This window comes from Eptatretus burgeri, chromosome 9 (genome assembly GCF_056783735.1).
Source record: "Eptatretus burgeri isolate ZD-2024b chromosome 9, Ebu_testis_v1, whole genome shotgun sequence".
Lineage (NCBI taxonomy): Eukaryota > Metazoa > Chordata > Myxini > Myxiniformes > Myxinidae > Eptatretus > Eptatretus burgeri.
Genome location: NC_140969.1, coordinates 24339767 through 24357266, shown reverse-complemented (window position 1 = coordinate 24357266; position 17500 = coordinate 24339767). Strand labels below are relative to the sequence as shown.

Below are 17500 nucleotides of genomic sequence, written 5' to 3'. Positions count from 1 at the left end.
GGACATGGTCAATCTCCTTTGCCACACCGCCAGCGTTGGAATACCAAGTCCAGCGATGAGCTTCTGGGCGCTGAAACCATGAACCAGCCACCCTAAGTCAATGACTTCTTGCAAAGTCAAGGAACTTAGTGCTATTCTGGTTCATAGTTCCTGACCCATGGGGACCAACACACACCTCATAACCATCCCTATCAGTTCCAGTCGATGCATTGAAATCCCCAAGACTAGAAGTGTATCTCGTCTGGGGCACTGATCAACCACAGACTCGAGTGTGGCGTAGAATGCATCCTTCACGGTGAGATCACTCGCCTCAGTCGGAGCATAAACAGAGACCAGGGAAATGACACCTAAGGAGTGACGAATCCTTAATCTCATAATACGCTCGTTGACCGGTGTTACCTCAATTATCATTGGGGTCAGCTTATTGGACACAGCTACAGCAACTCCTTGGGTATGGTAACCATCAGAGCGACCAGACCAATAGTAGGTGTAACCACCCACCATTATCTCGCCGCAATCCGGTCTCGGAACCTCAGGAGAGAGCTGCAATCCCGATGTCCAAACGCTTGAGCTCAGATGATAACAGAGACAGGTGATCATCCTCTCTCTTAGGGATAGGACATTCCAGGCACCCACCCGAAGGGTCCGCCTCAGGTTAACCCAAGGAGACCGCCGTCTGGTGGACGACACCTCAGCACCACTCCCACACACTCTCCCGCAATCTGACCCAGGGATGTTACCCGTGGTTTCCCCTCCGATCAAAGATTGGGGTCCCGAAGGCTTTGCCCCAATCCCGTCATCCGGTGAGCTGCCCTGCGAAGGGAAGCTGCACAGGAGGTACTCCCACGGAGTGGGTTTTCAGATTTTTTTGCGTTTTTACGTTTTGCGGAATGAAGGGTTTTACGGTGGCCGGAGTGCAAATCCTGCCACCAACCTCCTAATAAGAAGTAACCCAACTACAGGAGGACGTCCGCAGACACAGTTGGGCACTAGATATGGATGGCCGTTGGCTCACAAGGAGCTCCTCCGCCCTTTGACAGGTTTTGTTTTTAATCCTGCTGGGTGTCCATATCCAAACACCCCCCTCACCACAAAACCTGGTGGGGGAGACGGTTTAGTCGCCGACAACCCGACCATGGAACAGGTTAGTACAGGTTTACATGGTACCTGTAGCAGGTCACAGATCGAACCTGACCTGACATACAATATCAATATCATACAAGTGCAATATCAAGTTTCTGGAACTATCTCTTTTCTTTCTTGAAATGATTTTTTTCATCAACGGCTGTCAAAACGGAACCCATTGGGTTCACGGGTCGTATCGTGTATGTGTGTATATGTATATATGTATATATATATATATATATATGTATATTTATATATATTTATATATATATATATATATACATATATATCTATAATATGTGCATGTATCTATGTTTCTATACAGGGTGTCCCAAAAAAATGTACTCACATTTTGGCTCCTCATAACTCATTTAATTAATCCTTTTTTTTCAGATCAAATTGACCCTAATAATGGCAGAAGTACGACTTGGTGTTGAAGAAAGAAAATTTATCCTGAAGTGCTACTGGAAGCACGAAAATATCATGGAAGTGCAAGGACAATTTAGAAGACATTTTCACAAAGATCTACCAACGCGACGCACCATTGCTCGCATCCGAGATATGTCTGAAACAGATGGAACTGTGTATGACGTCCATAAGGAGCGTTCAGGAAGACCACAGTCATCAACCACCCCTGCAAAGGAAATTCAATTGCTGGAAACCCTCCACTGATCCCCACGGGAATCTGTATGACAAATGGCTCTTGAGACAGGAATCCCAACATCAAGCGCCCATCGCATTTTGAAGCGAATTAATTGGAAAAGTTACATTCCAACATTAATCCACGCTCTAAATGAAGACGATCCTGACCGGAGAGCTGAATTTTGTGAGTGGTACCTGGGCAAATGTGAAGAAGATGCAGCATTTCCATCCAAAATTGTTTGGAGCGATGAGGCCAGCTTCAAGTTAAATGGTTCAATTAACCGACACAATTGCACCTACTGGGCTCCTGAAAATCTGCATATTATAATGGAACACCATTTAAACTGACCAGGGGTTAGATTGTGGTGTGGGATATCAGCATTGGGCATCCTCGGGCCATTCTTTTTTTTTACCAAACTGTCAATGGGGATGTTTACTTAAACTTGCTGCAGGAATCCGTCGGTCCACGTGTCGAAGAGATATTTGCTGACGAAGAGATTTACTTTCAGCAAGATGGAGCACCTCCCCACTACCACCGTGATGTAAGGGCCTATCTCGAAGCAACTTTTCCGAACAGATGGATTGGGCGAAGAGGTAGTGTTGAATTCCCTGCACGTTCCCCAGACCTCACTCCAATGGACTTCTTTTTATGGGTATATCTCAAAGATAAGGTTACGGCTCAAAACCAGCAACAGTCGATGAGCTGAAAGAGGAAATTGAAAGACAATGTCTTGCAGTTCCAAATGAAATGATTTGTAACGCTGTTGAATCCATTGGTCCGCGTTATCGGCTGTGTTTGGAACGTGATGGTCGTCAGTTTGAACATTTGTAAACATGCATTTATCCATTTATACATTTAACCATTAATGTTGTTTCTAAGTCAATAAACAACACATTTATTAATTATCATTTAAAGAGTGGGTACATTTTTTGGGACACCCTGTATATATATATATATATATATATATATATATATATATATATATATATATATATATATATATATATATATATATATATATATATGTGTATATATATATATATATATATATATATATATATATATATATATATATATATATATATATATATATATATATATATATATATATATATATATATATATATATATATATATATATATATATATATATATATGTATATATATGTATATATGTATATTTATGTATATATGTATATGTATATATATGTATATATGTATATTTATGTATATATGTATATATGTATATATATATATATATATATATATATATATATATATATATATATATATATATACACATTTGAGAGATAGACAGAGACATAGGTTGCTGTGCTCTCCCTCACAAAGGGATTGGGGTGTAATGTATGACACAATGTGGAATTATCTGCAAAAATTAAAAGGGCTTGCCATATCTGGTCATTTATATAGATGAGGATCAAAACGGCTGGCTCAAAACACTGCCTTGTGGAACTTCAGCCTCCACTGGGAAAGGGGAGGAGAGGGTTACATCGAGGGTAACACATTGACTTCATCAGTGGAGGAAGTCAGAACTCCAAAAATGAAGGTGACCTTCTGTGCTGCAGACAGAGAACTTGGCAAGCAAAGCAGGATGCCAGACTGTCAAATGTCTGAGATATCTCCAGGGAAATTGTTCTCGTCTCTTGTTTGAGATTGAGGGTATCCAACAATTGCGGAGGGAGGGGCAGTTGCATGTCCTGAGTTGAATTACTGGGACATAATTCAAACTGATGGTCAGAGTTCAAGCTAATTGACAACAAGAAAGACATGACATCAGAAACAATAATGCATTAGTCTTGCAGCCAAGGGGAGTGACCCCTAATTCTCTGAAATAGTTTTTTTCTCTGCTGATTATTCATCTTTGGGGTGTATATGATGAGATCTCGAGTGGTGTGGAACTGTTACCCTTGAGAAATTTTAAATATTCAAGATGGCGTCCAAGATGGCTGCCACGAAGGACTAAAATTCCTGTTATTTTTAATTAATGTTTTCTGCCATAAAGCAATAATATTTTGGCCAAGATATATGTTTTTGTGTCAAATGGATTCAATACAAAGTGTTTGAGAAGTATTGGATGTACTAGTGGGGGGCCAGTGTTTTCCTGTTGGTTTCAAATGTTAATTTTTGGCCACTGGTTGGACTGTGTTCTGGAAGGATTTAACTTTCCAAAAATTGATGTCGCCATTTTTTTGTTGATTTCTTTATACTTTTCTCTCAATTTCAAATTACAGTCCAAATTGTGCAAAATAATTTCATTATATTACCCCAAAATACATTCTGTATGCAAAGCAAACACCCAATATATTGCTAAAAGTAATATAATAATTAAGAAAAAAACACTCCTTTCAACAACTCAAACTTTTTTGGGGTTTTTGACTTCTAAATTTTAAATTCAGTGATAATCTCACAGCTCAAACATGTTTTATTTAGTTATTTCAGTCCACCATCTGGCTGGTTCTGGTCAGCTAATGTAGGATAGAACTTCAATGTTCATTTAGTGTTTGTGTTCATAGTTAGATGGAAGGATCTCCTCCTTCTTCAGCTTCTTCAATTCCTAAGAGTGCCTGGTTGACATTACTGCACACCTCCTCATCGGCTCCACACAAACACATCTCGGAGCAGTTGAGGCCCTGCGACCGACAGGAACAGTGTGATGTGCAACTGGTCTTCTTGCACCCACATTTGATGAGGTGAGTAACTGTGGCTGGAGCTGGAGTATCCTTTGTTGGTACTGGTACTAGCGTACCCCCCTCTTCCTTCCACCCGTAGGTTGTTGCTGGTGGTAGCTGAGGGTGAGGAATGTTATCCTGACGCCACACCATGGCCTGGTAATGTGCCCGGGCAATGGCTTCATGTAAGGCTCCTCGTGTCAGAGGTAGCTTTTGAGCCTCCAGTTGTTTCTTGGTGAAAAGCTTCCATCTGAGATCACCAACATCCACCACAGTGCTACCAGGCTCATAGAGCTGGCAAACAAATGTCTCAATGGCTCGTTCAGTGTCAACTTCCAGCTTCTCGGACGTCCCTACGGCAGCAAATGCAGATAAAAACCTCCATGGAGCATCTGCTAAGTGCTTGCCAACAGGTCAGCTTTCCCTTGCCTGCAAATCGACCTGTTACATCAGCTCCATTGAAGGCATGAAATCCTGGTAAAGCTTCAGCCTTTGCATCACCAAGTGCATTCACGATTGGTCCCAGTGAGATTACTCGCTTCTTGTTCCCCACACTGGTGACAAAGTATGTGTTCCTGCAGAGCTGATGGTAACGGTGGATTGCAAGGACAAAAACGTCAGTGTCAGGTGACTGAATGTAGAGTTCTGTTGCTCCTCTTCGAACAGCATCCAGACTGTGCAGGATAAGTCTCGTGTCAGCTTCTTCTTGGGAGCTGCAGAGATGTTGAACATCCATGGAGTTTGAGAGGACCTCTTGCCGCAAAGTCACTATGAAGACCTTGGGCTTACCCTCAAAGTGGTGGAGAGCTTTCTTTGCAAGATAAACTGTCGGTTCATCTTTGGTTGCGGTACTGGATAGGAACTGCTTTGCTGACACCTTGCCAATTTGTGTATTGTCTGTGACGAGGTAAGCAGTTGCTGGCTTACGACCCAGGCATCTCTCCCTTGAGGCCTCTTTCAGTGAAGTGGGAAGATCATAACGGTCAAAGACTAGATGGAGCTCATCATATTCTCTGCACTTGCTGTCCATTGTAGCTATGAAGTGGTCAGCCCATTGAGCACATGTCTTGACCCAAGGTGGCTTACCCATTGCCTGGACAATTGCCATTCCATCAATTACAGTTGCCTTCCTTGGTGTCAAGGGAACAATGTCATTGGTGACATCCTCTGGCTGCAGATCAACACTAATTTTGTTTGGGAGGTCCTCAAGTACAGCCATCAGCTTGCTTTTGTCTGTGCATGGTAGGAGTTCACCACTCACTGTGAACAAGGCTCGTGGGAGAGATGTGAACTCATGCTGGCCAATGATCTCCTTGAGGTTCATCTCGGAGCGTGAGCGTGCAACAATCAACATGCGGGCAGATAGTGATCTGTCGTCCTTGAGCTCCACTACCTGATCAGCCACTTTGTGTTTCACCAACTTCCTTGCACTTTTCCATGTCTTCAGTTGAACCTTCTTCATTCTGGCCCAGATACTGACCTCATTCATGTTGATGTGTTCCTCAACAAAGTTGGCATACTTCTGCTGCCCAATGTCTTCTTGGTTGCACACATCTTTCTGCACCTCAGCTGGCATCACAACCTTTGTGATGATGTTGGGCAGGTCTACACCCTCGTACTTCATAGGATTCATGGACGATATGAGCACAGTCTTGAGCCGAGCAATGTTCTCTTCCTGTCTTGTCCAGACAGCCAGTGACAGGTCATGATGTTCCTTACGTGTAGTTGTTGGTGAGCCAGCCATCACATGTGCTTCTTCAGCAAGCCTACTAAGCTCTGGAGCTGTAAGGAAGAATCTCTCCCGAGCACTGGCATTCTGTGTAATGCCCACAAGTCCTCCAGTGACTTTCATGATGCGGTTGATATGCTCAAGAGCATGATCCACTCCAATGGCACAGAATGGGATCTGGTTTTTGTTGACTACAAAGTTTCCATCAATGAACTCTTGATGTATGTCTGGATCTGTGCTCTGAAGGGCTGTCATCTCCGCAAGGTAAAGTGGAACCAGCCTGGCATACTTCTGCTTGTCATAAGCAAAGAAGTACTTGCACAGAGCATCAAGGGACGACAGGTGCAGCTCCCAAAGACCATCACGGGTGGCACGGATGAATGAATATATGAGTAATACCATCCTCATGTACAGTAGGTCCACACAAACTTGAAGTGTGAACTTTGTGATCCCTTCTTCTTATCAAATTGGACCATCATTTTCAGTACCCTTTGGGAATCAAGAATTGTTAGCATATTTTACTGCTCCTTCAACATCTCTTGTTGACGGTGTTGAACACAACTTTGGTCAAGCTGCTGTGCTGCCTCTACACATGGCCCCTTCAGATGAGGATGATCTAGGAAGAATTCTTCTACATAGAGATCATAGAGGGCCTGGACTGTAGTCATGTGTGCTTCCAGGGCTCTTTTCATTTGCTTGGCTTCCAGGATCTGTCTTGTGGTTGGACCATAGATGTCAGCTTCACTCCAAGCCTCGTCAAGCCCACTGTCTTCGATGGCATTCCCAGCTGCCCGCAATGCAGCCATCACAGTATGCATCTCACCCAGTCTCAGCACCCACTTGCCCTTGCAATCATCCCTTGTCATCTCAAGCTGTTTGGCTCGTTCATATAAGGCCATGTCCAAGGTGATAACGGTCTTCCTGTCAGGTCCCATGACCATGCAATTGATTTGTCGTGTCTGTTTCAGGACTGTGATTAGTGTTTGCCATTCATGGGCAGGTGCAGCTATCTAAGGCAGGGCACTGACCTCTGTCAAAGGTTTTTCAGATGACAGGAGAGAGTTGAAGGCTGCCCAGGTAGGGATGTTATGACATTTGCCACTGTCACCCTGTTGACGTGCTGGCTGTTCTGGATCTTGCATGGCTGTTGACTCACCAAGGAAAGCTGTGGCAGTTGGCTGCTGTGATCCCTCAGGAACTACAGGTTCGTTGATATCCATGGCTTGAACATCCCCTGAAGCCTGTTGATCGTCTGCTGGACTGATATCCATGGCCTGGACATCCTGAGGCACATTTTGATTGTCTGGTGTGATGACATCCATGGCTTGAATGTCCATGGCTTCAGTAGTGCGCATGATTGCCCGAGAAAGTAGCCACACAGAGTCTTGTGCAGAATAGGGTTCGATTGCTCCTACATTTGCTCCAGGATGGAATCCAGCAAAGATGGTACCTTCAGCTGCCTTTGCATTAGGTGCATGGCAGCAGATGAAATCTGGGTCAGTCAGGCCCTTCAGGGCGTGGTCCCTGGCTTTTTGGTCATTCAGCCTCAACTTCCTTGTGCTCTGTGGGTCAATTGAAGGTTTTTTACATTGATAGTGTGGTGGCTGTTGCATGTAGGGTCCACTTCCCATCTGGTGTGTCCTCATTGAAGTCACTGTTGTTGATGGCAAAGAAAATGAATGTCCCCTTGCACATTGTTGCTGGCAAATATGCTCCTTGTTCCTGGGTTGCCTCTATGACTGCATTGGCCAGTTGGGTTTCAAGCCTCAGGATCCTTGTGTAATCTACAGAGAGGCCAAACCCATGCAGGAATTCAAGGAGCTTCTTGCTCCTAGTGGACTGATGAACTGCAATGCCAACAGAGAGCAGTTGTGGCCATTCCAAATGATGGCGGAATGGAGCATCTGGTTGTTTTGGCTTGTATGTGACTTGGCACTTTGACTTGAAGCAATACATGATGTTCTGACTGATGGTTAGAACATCTCGATGAATGGTGGCAGAACGGACTGTGTCTGTTTCAATGTTTGCATCTGGTCCTGCAACCAACCAGCGAATGAAGGCAGAGAGTGCTTTTGGAAGATGTTGTTCAGCATCTTCATTGCTCAGTTCTCCTTTGAATTCCTATGGGTGCTTGTTCTGGGCAATAATGGCAGCTCGGAGTACAGAAGCACTCTCAAACAGTTGCCTAATGTCACTTTCAGTAGTCTTTGCCATAGCATCCTCCATATCCGCATCGCGGACAGCTGTTGTGAACACACGGTCTGGCTCATTCCGTCGTTTCAATTTCATGAAATGGACATCATCGATGTGAACGGTGATCTTCTCCTTGATATCTCATGTAGATGGCTTCATGTGTACACCATTGGATTCAAGCATATTAGAGTGGGCTGACTTGAGGTCTGTCATGGTGACAACTTCTCCAGCCTGGAGCAGAGTGCGAATTAGGCTGACAAACTCAATGTCTGAGACTACTTTGCCAACATTAGCTTCTTGCTGTGTATACGCTTTGTCCTCACTGCTGCTGGTTGCACCACGCTGGTCATTGTGAACCCAGCATGAGAGGTGGTACTTTACATCAATGGCACGAGCATCATCCTTCGTGATGGTGGCACTGGCAGTGATGGTGGCACTCAGCTGCACCTTCCAAGTTTGATTCTTGCTTTCATCAACAGCCTTTTGCAGTTGTTTCCCTGCACTGAATGTACACACCTCATGAACTGGCTCCTTCCTGTCTTCTTGGCAGAAGAAACACTGCTTTGCATTGAAATGAGATGTTGCTGAACGTGTGAAGTGAAGAGTCTCACTTTCAGCAGAGTCTGATACACTAGTGGCTGCAGAAGAAGGCCGTCCATGCCTCTGCTGTGGATGCTGACTCTCTCCTTCTTGGCAGGCCTTCTGGTATCGTGCCTTGGCATGCTTAAGGTGACCACTGTGACAAGTAGATCCATAACATTTTCTGTGCCACTTTGCTTTCATATCTTTTAGATTGGAGGCAGTGTACCCATGCAATCGCCCACTGATCTGTGCATAATTAGCATCTCCATGCTGTCCTCTTTCGTGCACAAACTGGGTTAACTTTGAGTAGGCTTCCTCTGATGGTTCAGACACTAGGACACCAGTGCCAGGCTCCTGACACTGAATACACAGTTTGAAATGAGTTTCTGGTCTTAGTTTCTTACTGGTACTAGGCTCCATCTTGTGTGACTCCCCCTTAATGGCTCATTCACTTCAATCTGCAACACGCGAAATTTAGGGTGAATGTACAATCATTTGCAAAAGTTTAGGACCACCCTGAGAAAATGTCAGCCCGTTGAACCTCTGTCAGAGACGTTTTTTTGCCCATTTTTCCGCAGGACCAAAATCACAAAAAAACAAGGTAAAAAAATCAGAATTCACAACAGACACCTGCCAATGGTTCTAGAAGCAAGTACAAGCACACGTCTGAATGTTCTAGGCGGGTGACGCAACATCTATGAGTGGATGATGCAATACCTTGACATTTGCCAAATGTCCATTTGCCAAACCCTTGACAGTCCAGGGTTGCCAAATTGACATTTTCTCAGGGTGATCCTAAACTTTTGCAAATGATTGTAGATGTGTATTTCTTATTTCTAAGGTCTTAACTATCATGCAAAAGTTAGCTGAAGAGGAGAATGTGAGATCTCAGTATTATATGCTGGTTTGGATGGGTCATGGCTGCGAAGTTCAACAAGAAGTTAGTTGTATGATCATAAACAGGATAAACAGACATTCTGTAATGAAGGCACTGTTAGTTCAGATTGAATATTTGTCAGAAACACTTTAGAAAACACAATGTAACATTCTGGCACTCCAGACTGAAACAAAGTGTGATTAATACTGTACGTTGGGTCAAAAATGACCTTTCAGCTTTGATGTTGTGTCAAGGTTACTGAAGGTCCACATAAAAAATGGCGACAACATTTTTCCACTTCCTGGCAATGCTAAGAACACATTCATAATAGTTGCAAAAAATTAACATGTAAAACCAACGGGAATCCCAATCTGTTACGTTGCCCCCCCCCCTCCACTATACCGTTGCTATGGTAATTAAGCAATATGGCTACCATAAAGGCGGTAAAAATGACAAAACTGCCATAACATCGAAGATAATATGAATAGAACATTCTTTGTATTTCCTAGTTATATAACATTGACTGCAATAAATTCGATAAAAAGGATGAATGAGTTTAAGATTTTCTGTTTCCATGGTAACCACCTTAAATCGCTTCCAAAACGACCGCTTTGATGGCCGAAACTAAACAACAAAGATGAACAACAAAGAGCAGTATGATTTGTTCTTGGATATTATCATTTAGGGCCATACAAGATGACCACAGGAAATGCTATCAAATTGACCACAAAGATTGCAAAGAATATCAAAAATGGAATTGCATCGAGAATACCATAGATTACATGTAGGTGGTAACTACCATTAAAGAAACTACGTGAGCACACACGAATGTTCATGTTAGAAAATAATCTACAGCTATCAGTGGAGTCAAGATGTATCTACATGTATCTTCGCCCTCATTATCTGCACAGGTTCAAGATTTGGCTTGCAGGCATTTCAGTTTAGAGTGGTGTCACAAAATTAATGTTCTGACACAATGGGTCATTGTGTATTTGCAGATGGATACAGATGTGTATACGTTCCCAGGTTCAGTTGAGAGAAATTTAGTCATTTTCATCATCGTCGTCTGCCTGTAGAACCTGCTTTCTTCTTTCATTGAAACAACCCTGGCCACCCTGACATGCACAGAACACTGAGCAGGCAAGGTTTGCACTGTTGCAACCACACATTTGTGTCTTGCATGGGATCTCACTACTGCAGGAACATCTGACGAGTTTCAGTAAATCATCTGGTGCTAGAGGGATGTCACTGGAAAGAGTTGTTAGGAAAAGTGTTTTAGCGCCATCTTCCTGTGACCATCCAAATGCTGTTGGATGCATTCTCGGTGGATCTGGTTGCAGTGCATTCCTCCAGACTGCCACCTGAAGGTGAGGGGGGGGCACATTTTCCTTGATTGCCTCATTTGTTGGAGGCAAGGTAGCCAGCTTTGGTGCACCAGCCACACTCCGGCTCACTTTGCTTACCCACATTTTCTGGCGTGCCTCTGTCAATGACGTACATTTAGTCTGTCCATAACAGGCCAGAATGAATGGTGTTGCGTGTGAGGTGACCTCCGACAGAACGCGACTTGTGTCACCTATATAGCTTAGGGCATGAACACCAGCTCTCAGAACTCTGAGTGCCACAGCCTTCCCAATTCTGAAGTATGTTGCCACTGTATCGCAACCAGTGAGTCCATGTCTTGCTAACAGGTCTGGGATGATTTCACGATGCTGATCAACGGTGGCACTGATATCAATCACTGCATGACCATGAATTGGCGAACCATCAAGACCGAGGTTGAAGCTGGTATGCCACCTTGGCAACAGAAGTGAAGCAGAAGAACAAAGATGTCAGTGTCGTCTGCAACTGCAAGCACTTTCTTTGCCTTCACCTCTGCCACTTGTTGAACAATCATGGTATCCGCCTCCTCCTGCGTTGTTTTCATGTCCTGGCGCTTGATGATGACACCACTATTAATCTCCACTGGCACAGGGTCACTTCCAGTGAGAACAAGCATGTGCTGTGTGAAGTCATCCTTGTGGGATGCCATGTCCTTGCATATTAGGTCGATGAGTTTTATCTTGTTTCTGGTGACAGTCAGCATGACCTTCTGTGGTAGTAGATCTTCAAGTTCTCATTTTCAGCAAGCTGTGTTTCAAGTTCTACATGCAAGGTGTCCCCATAAACTTTGCTCGCATTGATAATTGTTTCTATTCGTGCCACACCAGTAGTCTCTGAGAGCGATGTCTTCTCATCACACACAGTGCCATACCGGAACTTAAAGATGCAGCCCTGCTCCATGGTTTAGCTCGAGATTAAAACAAAGAAAGAAAATATTAATTAAGTATTAATGTTGACAATCTTAGGGAGAGAAAGAATGCTCTGTATACGTCGCATCATGTCATTCCAACTTTAGATGCCTATTGTCATCAGAATATTTGAAACGTAATGGTAATCAATGTGATGTGAGTAGAAAAAACATGTTTATCAAAACTTTACAGTACCCATTATGGTAGCATCTTGGTTGTCAACAAGGCAACATCAAACAGTTTATCATATCCATCCCATCATGATCTAAGGGTTAGAAAACATTTAACTAAGGCCAAAAATGTACGGTTTTATGTTATACAAGTCTGGAGACGGCAATGGTTCACGAGTGGTATTTGACGATGTTGATTGTTTCAGAAATCAAGAATGAAACAATGTGATCATTTTTGACCAAGTTATAAAAATGATCAACATGATGTGGTACGGGTGACAGATTTATTAGCTGCAAAATGTCGAAAACCTGGTTTCGTTCAGCAACTTTCAAAATTTGACCTTTGCATAACCTTTAAAGGTCACAAAACAATGTTGTGGACATTAAAATAAGGAAACAGGATACGTGCTATAGCTTATTGGAGTTAATTCGTTAAAGAAGGTCAAAAACCCGGTTCGATTCCCGCAACTTTGAAAATTTTGACCTTTGTGAACTTTAAAGGTCAAAGGTCAAGGATTATGACCTTTGGTGCAAAACTTCCTCTGGAACATTCCAGGAACAATATAACGTCATATAGGCTATATGGCACTTCGCACTCCTCGGATTATCCATACTTTGATGAAATCAGTGTAAAAACAAATTGAAGGGGGCGCCACGGGCAAGGTGTTCGAGATAGAGCAAAATGGTTTCAAGACTTGAGGTGGTTAATGACCTCAAGATTATGCATAAAAAATATTGTCATCCTATCTCTCAAAGTTTGGGTGGTCGTATGATTTTATGTCAAAATTCGCAATTTTCTAAGTTCGTGACCTTGTGACCTTGACCTTGGAATAAAAATGAAAAATCGAGCTCCGTGGGGCTATGCAGGTGCCATTGGGCTAACCAAATACCGAAACCCCTGCCAGATTCGACAAACCCCCTCGGAGTAGATGGATTTTTATGTCAAAATTCGCAATTTTCTAAGTTCGTGACCTTGTGACCTTGACCTTGGGACGAAAATGAAAAATCGAGCTCCGTGGGGCTATGCAGGTGCTATTGGGCTAACCAAATACTGAAACCCCTGCCAGATTCGACAAACCCCCTCGGAGAAGATGGATTTTTATGTCAAAATTCGCAATTTTCTAAGTTCGTGACCTTGTGACCTTGACCTTGGGACGAAAATGAAAAATCGAGCTCCGTGGGGCTATGCAGGTTCCAAATACCGAAACCCCTACCAGATTCCACAAACCCCCTCAGAGAAGATGCAAATTGAAATCGGCTACCCCCTAAAAATACGTTTTTTGGGCGTGGCTCCGCCCATAATGGGCGCACCACGCCCATTCTCAGGAAAACACAACTAGATCATGATATAAACCTCCCACCAAAATTTTATCAGGATCGGATCAAAACCCACGGAGCTATGCTTGGGACAGACAGACAGACAGACAGACACACACACCAATAACGAATATAGCGGTCACTTACTGACTCGTGAACCAATATCTTTAACACATTTCAAACATCTGAATGGTCATTTTAGATGGTTACCATGGCAACAGAAAATCGTAACTCGTCAAACCTATTTTATCCAATACATTGTGGTCATTAGCATATACCTCAAAAATAAAAACAATGCTCTAATAAACATTTTGTTGAAATTTATGGCAGTTTTGCCATTTTAACCACCTTTTACCGACTTAATGCTAGCCATATTGCTAGTTACCATAACAACGGTACATCCAATACTTCTCAAACCCTTTCTATCGAAATTATTGGACCCAAAAACATATATCTTGGCATAAAAATCATTGATCTATGGCAGACAACATTGGAATAATGGGAATTTTCTAATTTTGGTCCTTCGTGGCAGCCATCTTGGACGCCATCTTGAATATTTAAAATTGCTCAAGGGTGACCAGTCCACATCACCCTAGATTCTCATTATATACACCCCAATGATAAATAATCAGCAGAGAAAAAACTATATCAGACATTTTGGGGTTGGAGGGAAATTTGGCCTTTGGCTGCCAGACTATATTCAGTAATTTTGCTTGTGATTGGAAGCAAGCTCACTGGCCTACAGTTAGTCGGGTCTGTTTTTGCACCTATCTTGTGGATGGGGGTGATGTTTGCTGATTTCCATGCAGAGGGGGAGGTGGTCAAAGGAGGACAGACTGCATTGAGCAGATAGAGGGGAGGCAAGAATTGCAGAGCAGGATTTGAGAACATGGGCACTGATGCCATCTGGGACCATCACTGAAGCAGCATCAAGGCCAGACAGAACTTTTTCTACCTTTGCGCATAATGTCATTGAGTGTAGTCGTCATTGGTTATGTGAGGGTAAGATGGAGACATAACGGGATGGGTTAGGTACATGAGATTTGGAGGCAAAAACATAGTTTAGACATTCCATCTTGTCTTAAATAGAGTCTGCATTATAGCTGTTTGAAGTGAGGGACTGAATGGAGGGGGAAACATACACCAGAGACAGACTGGATGAGGCACCCCATCACTTGGAAGAAGGAGACTGGTTGGAGAGTTGTCTTGTGATTAGTAACTTGATATTTTATTGCTGTGCCTAAAGAAGGACGCATACTTGTTGCAAGCCTTATGGAATGAATGTAATTTACCCCTCAGTTGCATTGGCTTCCATACTAAGTAAGCAAACTGATTGACTGCAACTACTTCCACACAGTATTCAGTGTATCAGAGTCAAGAGGATTGATAAGAAAACTGCAGACAGGATTTGATAACCCAGTGCATAAAAGAAAGTGGACCTTTGTTGCTGTGGACATAGTTGTCTAATCATTTTGTGAGAGCAGGTTGAAGTCCCTGCCAGTTGGCCTGTGTGAAAAACCATATTCTGCATCACTGAGATTGCTCCCTTGCAATAGCTGGATAAATGAAGGCCTTGACAAGAAAATGATCAGACAAGTCCATGAGGACAGAAGAGGAACAAGAGAGGTTGGATGGAAATTTAGTCATTACCAAGTTTACAGATTAGATCAAACCCACAGTGTCACAGAAGGCCTTTGCTGCAATGCCATGACTGCTTGTTGCCAACTCAATACCCAGACAGACCGTTGAAATTGTTGCAGATGATAGAGTTAGGTTTAGTGATTATGAGTTGATCCATATTTGAGGAAATAAAGGGATGTAGAGAGTCGTCATCAGTGGGTGGATAGTACACCACACACACACCAACATTAGGTAATTGCAGAGAGGTAAACACAGCCAGAACTATTCTAGAGGGCATGTAGGGGTTGGTGAGAACAATGGAAAATGAATAATGTCTTGTAATTTTGGCATTTTATGAAAAGCTGTTATTGAATTTCTCAAGGTATTTAGCCATTAGGAACAATATCCCAAATGTCGATCTTTTTTTCACAAATATTATGTATATACACTTTAAGAGATTTTAACAATGTTAAAATTGCAATTCAAGAAGATTTTCTGGCTTTCAAAATCCATGAGACATCACATAGAATGGAATTTGAATGATTCAAATTGCACTCAGATAATTGTAAGTTTGGACAAACCTGAAAATTCATCACCTATGGATCAAAGAAAAGTATGATGAGCAGGCTTTCCGGGGCATCGGCTGTTCGGCGCAGAAGGATGCGAGGCACTGATATTCTGGCAGCGTAGAAAGTCATTCGGAATCGCAAACATTCAGCTTTGAATGACATTTTTTGTTTTTTTTCCCCCATCAGACTGCCAGAAAGCTATGTTTATGACAAAGACTTCCCTATGTCTCCTCGCTTATAAAAGCAATCCTTCATTTCTGTAAGTGCAGTCTACAGATTGTAAGTGTTGTGTTCATTGAAAGGCCTCATATGTTTTTATGGTGTATTGATTTGTATTTTTTGCTCCTGTATTCCATCTCCTCTCGGCACACAATGTGGCACCAAAAGTTGTTATTGCTTCAAAATGTTGCATCATAATTCAATTTACGTTTTTTTTCATTTTAGTCATGATGAAGTTTAATTTCAACTTCCATATAGTTATTCATTATCCTTATTTGTATTTAATTTTCCCCCACACATGCTTCCAGCATAATACTTCTTTTTACATTGATAACTTTGTTCATGGTAGATGGTTGACTCATAGTAGATTGCACCACATTAAAATTGAATTTATATTGTGGACTGTTTTACACCTTAGGTACTGTATGTAAAGCAGTCCACAATATAAATGGGAAAATAAATAATTCGTCCCACTATCATAATTATGTTGTGCTAATATTTATATGGCATTGTTACACTATTGTAAATGTATTTTGGCAATGAGATGTCTTGTGACCCATGCATGTGAAGCTAAAAGTGGGGTTAAGTAATTAATTGGTTCATGTCCATCAGTCTGTGTCTGTCTTATCTGTTTGTGATTGACGAACTTTTTTAAATTGAATGTTATATTTTGAACATAAACAGGAAGATGTGTCTTTTGGTTTACCGTACTTTGTCTCCGAATTCATCCCGATATCACATTTGCAGAGAAGTGACATAATATTTTTACTCTGTCTGCGTGTGGCAATCAAACAAAATTGAAAATAATTTCAAACAGGAAACTTACTGTTTTTAAGGATATCATAATGGACACATACAACAGGCACGAATAACTTATGCAATGTGTTAGAGAAGGTGATGCAATAGACACTGCAGAAAATGGCAGTAAAACCTGGAATTAATTTATTGATATGATCTTCATTTTTGCAATCTTTATTTTATTTAAATACATGGTCTAGGCTTGTGGAAGAGTGATAACACAGAACAGATCAGGACACAACATAAAGGGAACAGCAGGAGAAAGGGGAAACAACAACAGCAGGATGGAGGGAGAATGTAATCGGAGACGGACAAACAAGGGATGCAGGTAATGATGAGGGGTAAGGGAAAACACAAGGAGTGGACAACATGGATCCATAAGCAAAATTGTATTTGACCAGTTTATGATTTTTGTCAAGGTCTGAGGAGAGGAAACAGGCTGCTGCCTGTCTGTCAGGGGAATGAGGGATGTCATGGCAGAGAGTGGAGTTATCAGCAAAGAGATAAAGAGGATTTTCCAGAGAGTCAGTGAGATCATTGATTATGATTAGGAATAATATGGGGCCTAGAACTCTGTCTTGGGGTACTCCAGCCTTGACAGGGTGAGCAGATGAAAGGGTTTCATTGAGAGCCATACATTGTCTATGAGAGGGGAGGAAGTCAGTAATTCTAGAGTG

General features: G+C 42.3%; 1 protein-coding gene and 2 pseudogenes across 1 annotated transcript in view; 1 reads left to right on the top strand and 2 right to left on the bottom strand.

The window, feature by feature from the left end:
* Nucleotides 1-17500, top strand: part of LOC147019725 (uncharacterized) — a 174797-nt gene that overhangs the window by 55228 nt on the left and 102069 nt on the right. The gene's annotated exons all lie outside the window — the stretch shown is intronic.
* On the bottom strand, nt 7198-9635 carry LOC147019728 (uncharacterized; annotated as a pseudogene).
* LOC147019727 (uncharacterized) lies at nt 10821-11956 on the bottom strand (annotated as a pseudogene).